At 33.2% G+C, this 17314-nt stretch overlaps 1 pseudogene; it reads right to left on the reverse strand.

Annotated features, from left to right (window-relative positions):
• LOC132803767 (amino acid transporter AVT3C-like) overlaps positions 1–3777 on the reverse strand; it is a 3951-nt pseudogene extending 174 nt beyond the window's left edge.
• Between the last annotated feature and the right edge of the window lie 13537 nt (positions 3778–17314).

Consider the following 17314-nt stretch of genomic DNA (forward strand, 5'->3'; position numbering starts at 1 on the left):
ACCCACCAAGCACAAGAAATCAGCAAAATTAAGAACCAAAATAGCCACCAAACTCACCAACAAAACAGATAACCATCTAAGCCAAAGGCAACATCTTCCACCCCAAAATCTTCTTTCCACTATTTCATAAACTGGGTTCATCATTATAGGAAAGGAAAGAAGAGATTCACGCAGAGACCAAATTTCACCAAAGTGGTCACCAATCCGGCTCCCATGTTTGATGTGATCATTTTTTCTGTCTGTTCACCAAAAGCAAAGTAATTGAGAGCTCCAAAACTTCCATATATCAAGCATATGGAAGCCATAGTAAAAGCAACAACTTTCCCAAATTTTCGTTTGTCTCTCATTTCAGATTCCAGAGGGAGAACCATATCAATCCCTTCTAAGCAATAAACAACCACTCCCAATAAGCAATAACGATGCGATGTTGCTGTTCTACAATAAGTGGACAGAATCGACCTTCTGGCGAGTGTGGATCAAGAGCATCATGCAGTGGTAGGTGAGAGATGTGACGGCAAAGAGCATGAGGAGGTCGAGAACCCAACCGATGCGCTTGAAAGTGTAGGGAAGGCCGAGGACTCTGGCCCCGATGATGGCGATGAAGACGTTGGCGAAGGTATTGGCCTGGGAAGAGAGAGATCTGCTATTGGGGTTTCCCTCGCCGAGGAGCAAGGTTTCTTCTCTGGGAGGTAGAGGGACTTCAAGAGCATTAGAGGAAGAGCTGGGATTGTTTTTGGAAAATCCAACGGTTTGAAATAATTCCTAGAACGAATAGCAAAACAAGATCAAGACCACAAAGAAAACAAAAATAGCCTCCTCTACACTGCTTCATCAAATCAAATTTTCATCTTTCTCCAAATCCAAATTAATTAACAAAACAAAATAAGTTAAAAATAGCTAACAGAATCAATTACAAAAATAGAAGCAGGGATTCTTGTGAAAGATCAAATTGCAGAGGCCAGAGGGTACCCATCGAATTTAAGCCAAACACCAGAAAGGTATGAAATAAAATAAGAATTTCATCATATTTCCCATCAAATTGCAGAGTGCACTGGTTGGGATTCTTGGGAAAGATCGAATTGCAGAGGGTACCCATCGATTTTCATCAGATTTCCACCGAAATCCATCCAATTTCCATGAGTTTCCCAACATTTCCACCGACTTATTTCGACAATGGCGAAATGTCATGACACCGGCGATGTTTCCATGACACGCCCGATGGAAATTCTCCCCCCCCCCCCCCCCAAACATCGAAGTCGATGGCTGACGATACCCGATAATATCGGCGACATTTCCCTAAAATCGTTGACATTTTCTTCCCATAATACACAATACAATCGTCACTGTACTTATTTTTGACAACTTACTGGTTGATGTAAATATTTATAGTTACAATCTACAATCGTCATTTCATTTTTGTGACATCATTGGTTGACACAAATATTTCCAATTGCAATTCATAATCGTCATTGTTTCTTTCTATGGCATCTTGCTAGTTGACATAAAAAAGTTTCAATTACAAAGTACATATGATTTTCTGACAAAGTTCTATTTTTTATTTTTATTTTTTATCATTGACATGTCAATCATTAACCATGGTTAAGTTATTTAAATTGTCACAGAAACTATCTTTTTAATTTAGTGACACTATTTTTGTATCTATTAATAATATACCAATTAATTATTATTTGATAAAATATTGTTTTTATTAGATCCCACTAACTGATCATTTTAGCACTAAAATATCATTTATAAATCTAAAATGATAAAAATGCAATTTATATAAAATCAATGATATTTTATTACCACCAATTATCATTTATATTAAAATTCCAACATGTAATGGTGCACTATATACAATAAACTTAAACAAAAGCGGGGGGGGGGGGGGGAGAGAGAGAGAGAGAGAGAGAAACTACATGGTGCTTGCCTAGTCTTCCAACCATCTTCTTCTATATCATCTAATGCAATTTCATCATCACCATCTTGCTCAAGGACTTATTTTCCACTAAAATCGCCTCCAAGTTGACATAGAGCCAAACCTTTGAAAGAGCTGGCTCTATATCCTGTAAATAAACCAGAGCGCTTCAGTTTCAAAGGTCTTAATTTACATATATGAAACCCCTTTTGATAATATTAAGAGGCAAAACAAATAGACAAGATTATTTTCTTGCATGCAAAATAAGTGAAGTTAAAGAGTTAAATACCATAAGAAAAAAGTGAAAAATAATTCAAGACACTTGCATTGAAAGCTGCGTCTAATACCGTCGTAGAGAAGTAAGATGCTATCTGATGCCAGTTCAAACTGAATATTCCCCTGATATCAATGGAAAATATGGCTTGTTAAACTGTAATGCAACATGCAGATAAAGACCAGTTGCAATCTAAACTATGCATCTCAAGTTAACACAAAACTCAATGGCTTTTATTGTTAGGCAGATAACAAACTTTCCATGCTTTTATCTTCCAAGTTATCACAATGCTAAGAGCAAATAAAGCTACCTTGTCTATATCAATGTCATACAAGTGATTTAAACCAACAATGTAAATATTAATGACAAAGGCAGCAACTATAACCTGAAGAGTACAAAAAAAAAAATATGTAACAATAGTACTTATAAATGCCATGCAATTTCAAAATTGGCTGATTTATTTGAGGCATCGCCTCAAGAAACCCCGTGAAAATAATGGAGAAAAATCTGACAGCTTCTCAACCTTAGGCATTAAGGAAGAAGGACTTCAAGGTTCACTCATTTTGAAATATTCCAATAAGAAGTAATCAATAAAATGGATCTTAATAATACCAATAAAATATGAAATAAACCAATGACCAAGAAAAAGGTGTATGAAATAAACCATTCCCACAAATATTTGGTCTTTGGAGGCTTTAATCCACTGGGGGTCCAACACAACTATGGACTACTTGAATAGCATATAATAACTACACGACCAAGACTCGGCTTCTTTAAAGATCTAAGCAATGAGCTAATCTACTTAACGCTGTTCCATCATTATAATATCAACATCAAATCACCAATTGAATGCAATAAAGACCATTCAATTAATTTCAAAATACTGCATGCTTCTATCAACATAACTAAGACTATGTACTACTCTAAGCTGGTAAAACTTTCAATTCTATTATAGATTAAGAGTGACATTCATAGAATCTAAAAACAATTTACAAAATGGATAAATTAACACTGACAGCAGAGGACAGACTGACCTTCTTCAAACTTGAAGTATTCAGTAAGATCGATAATCTTCATCAACGGCCAATTTTACCAGTTCCAAGAAGTGTAGACGAAAACATCTCCTGCAATAGAAATAGATTTACGGCTTTTTAAGATGGATTTGCTCACATGTCTTGACTGTGTACATAAAGTTCATGAAATTAAATAAACTATGTGGACAGATACTTAAAAAAGGCTACTACGTTTCATGCCGATACTTAAATGTATTCAAAGGGTGTTTGATTGACATGTCATAAATGAATCCACTATTTTAGAATAACCGACTATATTAATTCTTTAATATCAAATTCATAAACAATTAAAGATAAGCAACCGAATAAAGAAACCCATAGTTCAAATACAAGGTAGGTTTTTCTTTTTGGTTTCCCCTTTAACGAGGTAATCATCCAATACAAGAAACAGTAGGAAAATGGCCAACCAGCTGAAAACCCGATTGGTCACTGCCACGAGCTTCAAACGGCTGATCTCGGCTCATTGAGTTGCACAATGGCCAAAGAATTAGGGGTTTTGGTCGGAAAGCCATGGGCTTTATAGCCATCCAGTGCATGTAGTAGTTGGTGGCTAGAATAGAGTAGGTTTGGCAAAATCTCACATGACACGATCATAAGACACGAATTCCTATGATAATGTATAAATTTAGGTTGACGGTATTGTGTCAAATCTATATCAATATCATATAATAAGACCCAATAAATTAATGAGCTTTAATGGATGAAACATAATAATACTTAATAAACCCATCAGATCCATTAAAGAGAGATTTTTTCTAATTATATAAGTTTTATAATGTTAAAATTTCTTAATTTATTATTAAATATGTATTGATTTGTTCTCTTTTAGTTTAATTTTTTAAAAATCTAAAAATAAACAAGTCTCTTTTTTTAAAAAAAAAATATTATTTTATTATTTGAAAGCAAAGTCAAATTTGAATTTTTAAATTTATATATATTCTTAATGGGTTAACAGATCGGGTAATAGTTTATACAATAATTTAACAAATGTGTTTGGTTTTATCTATTTACACACAAAAGCTTAATCAGGTGTGTTTAAGTTAACTAAATTTCATAGAAATATGACACGACATGATACAAATACAATTCAACACAATATGTTACCAGGTCTAATGGAGCTTAATCGTGACAATTCGGGTTGGCAATTGTGGGTTTTACAGTTCTTGTTGTGGGTCTTCACGGTTTGGGGTTCTTTTGGGAAAAAAATGGTATTTTTTGAATTGTTTAATGAAGATATGGTTCCCTATGTATTTATAGGCCATTGTATCACTAACCAAAAAAAATCTAGAACTGATTTAGATATTGATATAATACTGATATTTAAAAAATTTTGAAAACCATAACTTTTTAACCGTAACTTGAAATCAGGTGTTCCACTAGTCTACAATTAGACTTTTATTTGAAAATGGAATTTCGATTTGAACTTTTTAAAGGTCAATGCCAAATTCCATTTTAAAAGAAAAGTCAAACTTGATCCCACTTAAAAATCTAATATGGTCAAACTTGATCAACCTTGGTCAAACTGCTTAAAAATTCAAATTTAGGGCGTTTTCTCATAATGTGTCATTACAATAGAACTCAATAATACGAGTTCAGAGATTGGAGACACGCCGAATTCTAAGTTATGTTTAAAAATTTATAGTTCTAGAAAGTTTTGAGCTTAGATATTTTATCTATATCCAAACCAATGCTAAGTTCTTTTCAACTAGTAATCCAAAGCACTATATATGCATAGGGAAGTATGCCAATGATTAAAAAAATTGAAAAATATCCAAAAAGTCTCAGAAAACCCTCAGCAAACCTGAGAATTCATGAACCGGACCCCTTTTCCTCCTCAAATCAAGTCATCTCATTGAGCATTTTCCAACCACATATCATCAACATTTGTTGGCCACCACTGAAGCCATCAGCTGGTGACCTCAGTCACCAACTTTTATGGCCTACCAATTGGCGATGTGTCGAGATCGGGCATTCAAAGTCGACGACAGCAACCTCCTGTTTTTTGATAATTTGGCCATTTTCTAACCAACCAAGGCCAAGAAATCACTCCTTCCCCTTATTATTGACCATTTAAATCGATGTCCAGCATCTATTTTGTCAAGATTTCTCACTGTTTGAAAGATACATTAATGAGAAATTTGGTTGAGACTTTTGACAAGTTTTTCAACTACCGATGAATTGTTTTAGACTAAAATGAGTACGCTAATGTATTCTTCATCTCTTGAACTTTATGTTAATATAAATTTGTGACGTGTGGATGTTATTTGATATTTTTTCCATTTTTAGGTCAATTAGTTAAATATAAGATAAAATTGGATTGTGTTTGGATAATTTTGGACCATATTAATGTTGGATTTATGTAATTAGGTGTTAATGGGACGTAATTAAAGTTTCAATTTCAAAAAAATTAGTCTTTGGGTGAAAACCCCAATTTTGGTATCAAATATTTAGGGTTTGCAGTAGAATTAGACCTTTTAGTGTCCAATTTTTTGTAATTTTAGAATTTTAAAAGTTATTTTAGAATATTGGTATGCACTAATAATTTTGTTTTAAATTTTGATGCCTGAGAAATATTTTATTATTATTTTTAGGAATCGGGACAGATACTAAAGGCAATCTGATCAAGGATTTGGTTTGAACTGTAATTTATGGGTGAACTTTTATTTTTCAAAATGGTTTTGGAAATTATATGCCTGATTATATATTATTTTATTATTATTTCTGGAATTACTTAACTCATATGCTTTATAATATAGTATGAAAAAATTATCTAATTTATCGTTTTCTTGTATACAAAGGAAGAATGCTGAGAGTAAGGGAGTAAAGAAATGGCATGGAGATAATTCTTCAAAAGTTTTCATAATTTTACAGAGCGACATGTTGTATTCAAGATATTGCATCACAACATAAGCAAACGATAAAAGAATTGAGGTTAGAGTGGCAAATGTGATGCAATATATTCTTGATCTGGATGTAAAGTTTTTCTCATGCAAGAAATGGGAAGTACCTGGCATTCTGTATAGCTATGCATGTTCGACTACGTTGAACACAAAGGGCTTGGATGCAAAGGATTACATTGATAATTGCTATAAAAAAGAAGCTTACATGAAAGCATAAGACTCAATTTTGCATCCTATTAATGGGTCATAGTTGTGGCCAAAATCTTGGATACCATCAGTTAAGCCATCAAGATATCATAGGCAACTAGACAGACCCATAAAACTTAGAAGAAGAGAACTAGATGAACTTCCACCCCACACCCTACCAAGATGCAAGAAAAACAATGTCACAGTTACATGTTCTAAATATGGAGAAAAGTGCCATAATTATAAGACTTGCAAAAGAACTGCAACTGGATCAATCATGGAAGGAGAAAAATCAACGTAAATAAACATTCTCATTTCCAATATATAATTAATCCCACTATTAGCTTGTTTAGTTTATTCATTTTATATTTATTGCAAGTGAGAAAAGATGGTGGCATACCTACACCATCCGAAGACATTTTCATCTAAATGAAACTAGTATTAATCCCACTATAACACAAAAAGTGTCTTCTTAAGAACTAGTTGGATCAAGAAGTACTGGAGGAGCAATCGAAAAGGCAAAGGCAATAGAGTCAATGGTAGAGGCAACAAAGGCTAAAGAATTGAAAGAGCTATCATTGAATTAGAACCACTGATTGTGCTTGTTGCAGAACCTCTAACAGCACTTAATAAAGGGAGCAACTAGTTCAACGAAGTTCATGTGATGATTACAGGTTATTTTTTGTCAAATTTTAAGTCACTTTGTTTGAGTGAACTATGCAATATACTTTTATACGTTGTTGTCTGCTTTAGGTCACTTATGAACTTTTATGAGTTGTGGTTGTGATGTAAAAATATGTACCTAATTGGGTTGGGGGATAACTTAGGTTAGCTTAGTTAACTTTTTTAAGTTTGATTGTTTTGGGAAGTTCTCTGATAGTTATGGAACTTCACAAAATAAACAATCTGTATGAAAATGTCTACTTTCTTATCGATACCCCACTATATATGTACAGAATTGTTTTTGAAACTATCAAATTTAATAAAATGAAAGTGAATTTAACATGTTCAATTTTTATATCTACATATATATAATTGAATACAATAAGTGATGTGATTCCGCCCGAGCCCGCTCAACCGATAACCCGCTGGGGTGCTGACTCGACACGGATGAAGACTAGGCCAATCACAAGAGCTCAAATTAAGAGATTTAAGGACAACCTGGGAGTATTTGTACAGGGGGTAATCAATCTCAATAGAGCTTGTCCATACTTGATGATACAAAGCCTATTCTAAGCATCCAAGTGGTGGAAGCCGATACGGACCCGGGTGACGGTTTTGGTACATTTTTGGAGTCCTGGAAGCATGAAATGGTTCCAATGCTTTATGGGTTCAATACATATGCCTAAGAGGTCATGGAATCAAGTTAAATCAGCCTCAAATGCAATCAAAAAGGGCTTGTACGGACAGCATCAACAATTTGGCCGAATTTGCTGTATTGCTTTATGGCTTTACTGTATTTTACTGTATTAGCCTTTTCTTATTTTTCCAAGCATGGGCAACGTGTGGGACTTCATATTCAGCTTATTTGGCATCCTAAAAATCATCTAGAAGCTGATTTGAAGCTCAAAGAGGTCAAAGATTGATCAAAGTCAACTTGATCAAAAAGGCTAGCATTTTTAGTTTCCTAATTTGTTTTTACTTTTTGTTTTAGGAAACTACCATTACTTTTTGGCTTTTATTTATTTATTTTCTGGAAAAATAACTTTAGGAAGGTTTTTATTTTATTCTTTCCATTGTAAATTAATTAATTCCTAATTTAATATAAAGGAATTAATTAATCAAACTTAGATTAGGAAAGGAAGTATAGTTTCAGCCAACTAGGTTTCTTTATGTGTGGTGGCTGGTTTTCTATATCTTCTAGGGTTTTATTTCGTGGCTTTGTAGCCTATTTAAAGGCTTATTTTTCAATATGAATACAACTTTGATTTGATTGAGAAAACACTTGTGAGATTAATTATCTCTTTGTTCTTTGAGAACACCTAAAACACCATTAGAGAATTGGTTGTTTTAGCTTGACTTATCAATAGGTTTTCCATCCCCTATTGTGGCGTCTACATTATACCAAGGTTTCTAACCACAGGTTGGTTAGGGGTTGAGGTCCATTCCATTAGAACTTGAACTTAATTGAGATCCGGGCTAATATAATACGGGTTTAGGAGCAGGTCGTCCTAGGTTCGTATCAATAAGTGATATAGGTTTAAATATGGCCAAAATTGTGTTTATGTTATGCACATACGAAATACTCCAAGTAGGGGGCATAGGTGCAAATCTAGCCAATTTTTATAATGTTTACGAGCTATCACTGTAAAACTAAATATCAGTTTAGAGTGTATAGCTGCCAAAAAATTAATATTTAGATGGTTAAGTAGTCCAAAAAAAGAACCTTTCTTTCAATTAGGCTTCTTAGCATAGATAATTTGACAATGGCCATCCAATATTAGAAAGGGCATACAAGCTTACATAATTGGCATACAATTACAACCTATTTAATGGTGCATTTGGCATAAAATCAATCCTTCATAATTTTCAATATTTTCAAAATTTAACATATAGTGTTGTTACCATTAAAATAAACTAGAATATAACACATACAATTTCATAACAAACTACTAAAAATTACAATAAACATCCTAACAACAACTTGAACCTAGCAGTTTTCCATCCACCACCTACAAAACATAGTCTTTGTTGCATTTACTAACCAATAGCATTATCAACATACAACATAAAATAAAAGCTAACAACAACTTCTTTTCGATACTTCCAATCTTCATGTTTTCTTCCTCCAATTTGTTCGTGCTTCTCAACTAGCTAAGGATTATTTCCATTAAATGTTCACATAGCGGTGGATCATATAAATGAAACACATCACGTTTATTCTACAATAAATGTTAGAAAAATAATAATATAAATTTAAAATAAACAGATGAATAATATTTAATAATTCTATACCAAGAGAAATTTAAAGAAAAATGACATCAAAGTGATAACATTAGTAGTGACATCATAAGAGGGAGAACATGAAAAATATAATTACTATATGTGTATTTTTTGACAATAAATTAATATTTTTTCTTAGAAATTTCTCAACAATGGCACATATGATGGTTTCGAGGAACTATTCAGAGAGACCAAAGTGATTCAACACGTTGAATTTCAAAAGATGCAAATAGAAGATTATGTACTATCCGATTACCATGAACCTTATGATGTTCTTGACTGAGGATGAACCAATAATAGGTGAAGATTAGAATGATTCTCAAGTTCTCAAGGCATTAAATGCTTGGAAAAATGGTGACTAATACCTTAATTTGCTTAAGAGCAAAGATGAAAAAATAGAAAAATATGTTTTCTATAAAACAAAAGTTGAGAATCAACTTAATTAGGAAAGTAAAATGATAATAATTATTGAGGTGGCAAGTATGTCACATCGATTGATGAATATTATTAATCATCTTATATAAATGTTCTCACTAAACAAAAAGATTTTACCTTTAAGGAAATGATGAATGTAGTGTGATAAGTTTTGGGTTACATGTGAGGGAAACCATTTTGTTGGTAAATTACCTTTTAAATAAGGTGTCCCATAAGAAAGAACCAAAGACATCATATGAGATATAGATAGGAAGAGAGTTTTCCTATAAATACCTACAAGAGTGTGTTAACGTGTCAAAATGGGTGTACTTACATTAAAGAAGGTGAAAATAAGTCCAGATTTTTTTTATTGCATTAACATTGTCCTATGCACATAACAGTGGTGCTTATTGATTTCTTATGTATAAGTTTGAAATCTCTGATATACATAAAATGTGATAATGCAATCATGGATTGCATCATTTTTTAACATGGTTTTCCATATTAGTCTGAAAAGGTGATCGAGTTCATTTAAATGAACATATGAGACTATAAATGAAGATAGTTAGGACCAAGAACTAGACAAGAGGTTGAAAATGAACCTAGATACAACAAGAGAATGATGATAGAAAAATCATTTGGATAAGATTTTTTGATCTATTTGTTGGGAGGTGAATTTTAAAGCACTAAAGAAGCTATGAACTATCATGAAATTTTTTTGTGGTAAAGTGGCATTTAAAAGGTGAAAGTGATTCCATCTTACAAAAGTATACTAGGGAACTAATGGATGTTCCACTAGGATATAAATGGATTTTTCAAAGTGAAAATGAAAGCAAATAGAACAATTAAAAAATATAATGCTAGATTTGTAATTGAAGGTTATAGACAAAGAGAAGATCATGATTACTTTTATACATATTCTCCTATGATGAGAATAAATTCCATAAAGATAGTGCTTGTAACTGTTGTTTTACACAATCTTGAGATATATTAAATGTATGAGAAGATTGCCTTTCCATATGAAGATCTAGACACGTAGATTTGTATTGAGCTACCTAAGGGTTTTTCTACTCCAAGATAAGGAAAGATAATATGTAGATGAGCAAAGTTCTTGTATGGCTTGAAATAAGCACCAAAACAAAGGCTTCAAAAATTTGATAGTGTTATGGTGGCCAATGGGTTTAAAATCAATGAGTATGATGCATGTGTATATCTTTAAAAAACTAAAATGGTTGTGTCTATATGTTAATGACATACCCATTATTGGTAGTAACAAAGTGGTCAAATCTACCTAAGCAATGTTGAACTTAAGGTTTGACAACTGAGTCTTGCCAATGTGAATTTAGGGGTTAAAATCTTAAGAACCCCAGATGGACTTGTTTTTAATTAGTTATGTTACGTGGACAAAATACAGAAGAAATTGAATAAAGATTATTTTGATATTGGCTAAAACACCAGGTAAGAGTGTATCTTAAGTGGAGTATTCTAGAGTGATGAGTAGTCTGATTTACTTAATGATTTATGATAAGTAGTCTAATTTACTTAATGATTTGTAAAAGACTAGATATGGCCTGCACAGTTAGTGAGCTGAGTAGATACAAAAGTAATCCAATTGATAATCATTGAAATGAATTACAAAAGTATTGAGGTGCTCGCAGTATACTCGTAATTATAAACTACATTGTATAAGATGTTCAGTTCTAAAATATGAAACAAGTATACAAATTGGATATCTAATATTAAAAAAACCTGTAATTTATAAGCGAATATGTATTCACACTGGTAGGTGCTGCCATATTATGGAAGTCTTCAAATCAAATGGTTATAGCCGATCCACTATGAAATGTGAATTCATAGCTTTCGATAAATGTAGTGAAAAGATGGAATGGTTACGACATTTCATAGAGGACATTCCAAGGTGGCCAAAGCATGTGCTTGCGATAAGCATTCATTATAATAGACTATATGCAATAGTGGTTAAGTCTAGCCACTTACGTCATAGACACACAACCATTAGATAGCTAACCTTAGCTAGATCCTCTAACTAAAAGGTTAAATAGAAAATTAGTTGAGAAATAATTGAGGGAAATGGAAGTAAAGCCCATGAAATAGGAAGTCTATACGATGGAAACCCAACCTAGTTGGTTGGAGATCACAAGATTTACGTTCAAAGAGACAACCTAATTGTAAAGACATTATGAGGGTTTAAGCTCTCGTTCATTCTTATGATAAAACAGTAATACCTATTGAATGTAAGATTAAGGTATGCTTTTAATAATTCTTATGCATAGAAATATTTGAACAGAGTAATGCAGGTTACTTTTGATAAGAAATCACCTGTGTGAGAGAGAAGATGAGTTGTTTCATAGGAGAATTATATTAGACACAATTCTTTAGAAACTCACGTAAAACTAGGGAGACGTTCATGGCCAAAATGACCATAACAATGAGAACTGAAATGTGGTATGAAAAGTCCTATGTCAGATATAGCATCATTTACATGTAAAGTAGATATATTCTCACAATGGAAAGTTCAAAATATAACACTTACCAATCCTATATATATTCCAACCAGTGAACTCTATCACCGAAGTCAAACTTTGTGTCCCAAGCTTCATGTCTATCTGTCAATTTCATTCATATGGGGGACTATTGGAAAATATGGCTTCAATATCATATAAAATGGTTTTGAACAAAATTGATTTGTAATAATGGCTTTGAAAGTTTTGACAGCCTTGTTAAATGGCTTGTAAATTAGGTCATTCAATTGATTGTTTCATGGGTTGTGAAATTGGGATTACATGTGCATTATTGTTTTAATTAATTTTATAATAGTCCATTTAAATTTTATAACATCTTGGAATTAAAGTCATTTTTTGAATACACTTTTGTTGAAGCCATTATATACTCCATTCCCATCACTTGGAAAATACATAACAACAACACCAAAAAAAATTAGTTTTCATTTTGCTTTTATACTCCACTTTCTAGTGTTGTAGTGTTTGGGCATAATTCATGTTTGAAGGAGAGGTTTTGAAGGTGCAAAAGTTCAAAACTTAAATCAATATGTTGTCGCTAAAGAGACAAATGCTTTGAGAATGCCTGCACTAATGGGGAGCAAATTTGTTTTATGGAGATTGTGGGATCACATGCTATAGATTGTTTTGTGGATTTACTTTATGGTTTATAGGTTTTAATTTTTAATATAGTTTTATTTTGGGTAAAATACACTTTGGTATCCTCTACTTTCATATTCTTTACATTTAGGGGCTATAAAAGAAATTTTCATATTTGATACTGTCTATTACCAATTTTATTAAATTTTAATGGATTCTGTCAAATATTAATCACATGCTACTCATGTTATCCTTAAAATTGATTTTTTATTTATTTTTATTTTTTCAAAATTTTTTTGAATTAATTTGTAAGAAAATTAATTAAAAATCCTAAAACTACCACGAGCTTCTAATTGTCATGCCGCTACCACCACCACCATTGCCAACACCACCATCTCCTCCTACCCTAGGAAAATTTGAAAGCCTCTCCCAATCCCCAAGCTCATATCCTCAACCTAAATCCTAGACCAAGCCTAAATCCATCCAATGCCAAAAACCAAGCTGTTGTGCCGCTATCACTGCGCTGCCGCTGCCACAGCCCCCCTCATAAATATTGCCATTTTTACTTGAAGATGGAGGCTTGCCAACACGTCGTTCTCTGTTCTCATCTGCATCCACTCAATTCTTGTGTGGTTTATGTCCAAACTTTACCAATTTTGACTTTAGATTATGCTAATCTACACCACAACAATCAACAAAACAACTGCATTTTATGCAAGATGCCATGCATTGAATTACTCGCTTTCAAGGTATTTTTTATGCGTATAGTTGCTCTCTTTTTTTTCCTATCTTTTAATGTTTGTTTTGTTTGGTTGATAAGAAAATTAGCAAGTGAAAAATATATTTGAGTTTAGTCTTTTTATGCCGTGGAAAATTAGAAAAAGTTTATTTTCTAAGTTTTCAATCATGAAATTTTGAAGAGAGCAACTGCAAGAATGTAGCTTTCATAATTAGGTAAATTGCAAATTTTTTAATGTTGGACTTTTGCCACCACTTTTATTGACTTTAGAAGTGTTATTTCACTTTTAGCACCACATTTCAAGGTTGTATTAACAAGTGATAGTGATCCATCGCAGTTTGGTAGCTTACTAAGTTCTTACGTCGACTTGTAATGTCTTATTGAGAATCTTACATGAAGCGTTGAAGCCCAATTGGAGAACCCCATTTAAGGAAAGAAGAAAACGAAGTAGAAGAAAAGTAGAGGAGAGAAAGTTGAAACGGTTCGTTTAAGATTTTGAATTTTGAATTAATTTTCTATCAAATTAATTCAAGAAAACTACAAAAATAAAATAAAAAATTTCAAAGGTTACGTGCTGCTTACATGATTTTGATAGAATCTATTAAAATTTAACAGATTTGGTAATAAAGGGTATCAAATGTAAAAAAAATTTGTTACATCTCCCTAAATGAAAAGATGTGAAAATAGAGGATATCAAAGTGCATTTTGCCCTTTTTTTTTATTTTCTTTGTATTTCTTCTCGCTAGAATGATTAAATATTATTCATCTATTTCTTTTCAACTTTTAAGAGTTGCATAAAGGCTGCACACAAAGGGGTATTCAAAACATAACTTTAATTCCAAGACTTTATAAAGTTTTAATAGGCCTTACAAAATTAATTCAAATAATAATACACATGTAACTCCTAATTTAATAGCCCATGGAACACTCAAGTTTATAGCCCAATTCACAAACAATTTAACAAGGTTATTAAAAACTTTTAAGGTCATTATTACAAATTAATTTCATGCAAAACAATTTAAATATGGTATTAAAGCCATATTTTCCAACAGTAAAAACATTTAAAATTCACCATCAAAGTAATACAATCAAAAGTTTGCATGTAAACATTTTAGTATGTATAATTTGTACCAGATACATAGTGCATACATATATGCTTACACCTTTATGGAGATTCAAAGGAGTGCTTTTAAAGTTAATGCATGTCTTATAGTTCTTCAAATTGCTGTAACAGATGAAGCTACACAAAGGCTAAATTTCTAAAAAATGGGATGCTCTATCGTACGGGCATGGCCTTTAGGAGGACTGATAGGTAATTTTTTATTTTATTTTATTTTTTGATAAATGACTCATAGGTAAGTTGATGCTTAGTCTTTCATTTATATTTATCTTTTTTATTTGGGTTAAGAAATGTAGCATTTTTAGGAAGCTAGATTGCATGGGTTGAAGCTACATATAATTGCTCTTAATGATTCGTTAATTTTCAAGTATCTCATTTGATCATAAATTAGAAAAACCAAAATACTGTCAAAGAAAAATTAAAACTCAACAATCATTTTAATCGTAAATAATCAACCAACCCAAAACCTAAACTAAACTTAACAAGCATGTCCACTCAGATTACCAATAAGCTAAACACTCCAATATGTCCTTAACCTAATTGAATTGCATAAAAAGAGGGAGAACGAAGTAGAAATTTGAGGTTTCTAACCTTTTCACATGTGAAGAACCTCCTTCCAATACTTGTACCCATCCATGGGGTTTTTTTTCACGACAAGCCTACTGCAAAAGCACATTATCTCTTCCATCTCCCACTCCATGTGCAATCAACCCAGAACCTTAAAATTTTTAAATTTTTTTTTTCTTTTTCACTTTTTTCCAATCTGATTTTAGAACAAAGGTAGAGGATGAAGGCTTTCACAGTTTTATTATGCCATAATTGCCAAATGTTTACCTAACACCACTCTCTCTATTTTTTATGGCACCAAATAGAAAAATTGAACGCCAAAATGATGCAGGAGCTTTCAATTAAACAAGATAAATGAATTTGCCATTCATAAACAACCAGCAAAGGAAGCTGCTGGAAACTCAGCTTGATCACCAAGCTATTTCATATGTTGAAGAAGAAAAAAAATTGTCTACCTGAAAGGTGGCAAACTATTACATATATAAACCTAAAAATGAAAACGGTGCGTTTTAAACAATTATTCTAGAAAGATCAAAATTGTGTGTTTTTTATTTGGGTCACGTGAACCTTGGCACATGCAAGCTAACGTCCACAAGATTTAAATTGGATTTCATTTATATGGTACTGTAGCACTATGTTCTCCCCTGTTTTAGCATCTATTACTGTTCATGATGAAGCTGTTGCTGTTTTAAGCTTCTTGTTGCTACTGTGTTGCTGCTGGTGCTGTTGCTGAGCTTGTTGTTGCTGCTGCCAAGCTTACTGTGTTGATGTCGAGCTGCTGTTGCTGAGCTACTATGTTGCTCCCGAGCTGTTGTTGCCGAGCTACCGAGCTAAGTTACTACTGAGTTGCCGAGCTATGCCAAGCTGCCGAGCTATTTTGCTGCACCTCCATCAACTCCTTCTCGGTGTCAGGAAACTCATCCTCAAGTTGTAAAGAAAGAGTAGGAGAAGCATCTTGAGAAAGATATGGATGGAGATCGGCAACATTGAACACAGGAGAGATGTGGAGATCTTCAGGTAAATCAAGGTGATCAGCATTTGGCCCAACACATTTGGAGATGACAAAAGGACCAAGTTTGAGAGGTTTCAGCTTGTTGTATGTACCGGTAGGGAAACGTTCCTTTCACAGGTAAACCATGACTAAATAACCTTCAGCATAAGTTTTGTGGTGACGATGGGCATCCGCAGCTGCCTTATATTTGAGGTTGGCTTTCTCAATTTTATGTTGAATCTCCTTGTAAAATTGGGCATAATTTTCAGCAAAGGTGTCAGCTCCCCGATGAGTTGACAGAGGGAGTGAAATGAGGTCAATGGTATTGTTGGGTATCTTTGTACACACAATGGCAAAATGTTGAAGACCGATGGAACGATTGACCATGCTATTATAGGCAAATTTAACCAGTGGAAAGAGAGAGTCCCACTGTTTTGGTTTGTCTAAAGCTAGACTACAAAGCATGGTACCAAGTGTGCGGTTGACAACTTCGATCTGGCCATCGGTTTGGGGATGGTAAGGACTGCTATACTGTAACTTGATATCAAATTTCTTCCATAAAACTTTCCAAAAGTGGCTGACAAATTTGACATCTCTATTGGAAGTGATGGTTTTTGGAATACCATGTAAAAAACCACCTCCCGGAAGAATAAGTGAGCTACAAAACTTGCATCTGAGGCTTTCTTATAAGAAAGAAATTAAGCCATTTTGGAGAAGCGATCAACAATTACAAAAATGGAATCAACTCGTTTGACGGTCATTGGAAGGCCAAGGATGAAGTCCATGGAAAGATCCTCCCAAATTGTAACAGAAATTTGGCAAAGGAGTATACAAACCAGTGTTTTGGGTATGCCCTTTGGCAATTTGGCAGGTGGGACAACGGGCAACAAAAGAGGCTATTTAAGTAGTCATTTTGGGCCAAAAGAAACGTTAGGTGATAGCCAATGTGGTCTTATCACGTCCAACATGTGCAGCCAAGCCACCCGAATGAAGATCATTCATTATGAGCTCTCATAGTGATGTCTAAGGAATATACAATTGGTTACCTTTGAAGAGATAGCCATCTAGAATGT

This window comes from Ziziphus jujuba, chromosome 5 (genome assembly GCF_031755915.1).
Source record: "Ziziphus jujuba cultivar Dongzao chromosome 5, ASM3175591v1".
NCBI classification, from domain to species: domain Eukaryota; kingdom Viridiplantae; phylum Streptophyta; class Magnoliopsida; order Rosales; family Rhamnaceae; genus Ziziphus; species Ziziphus jujuba.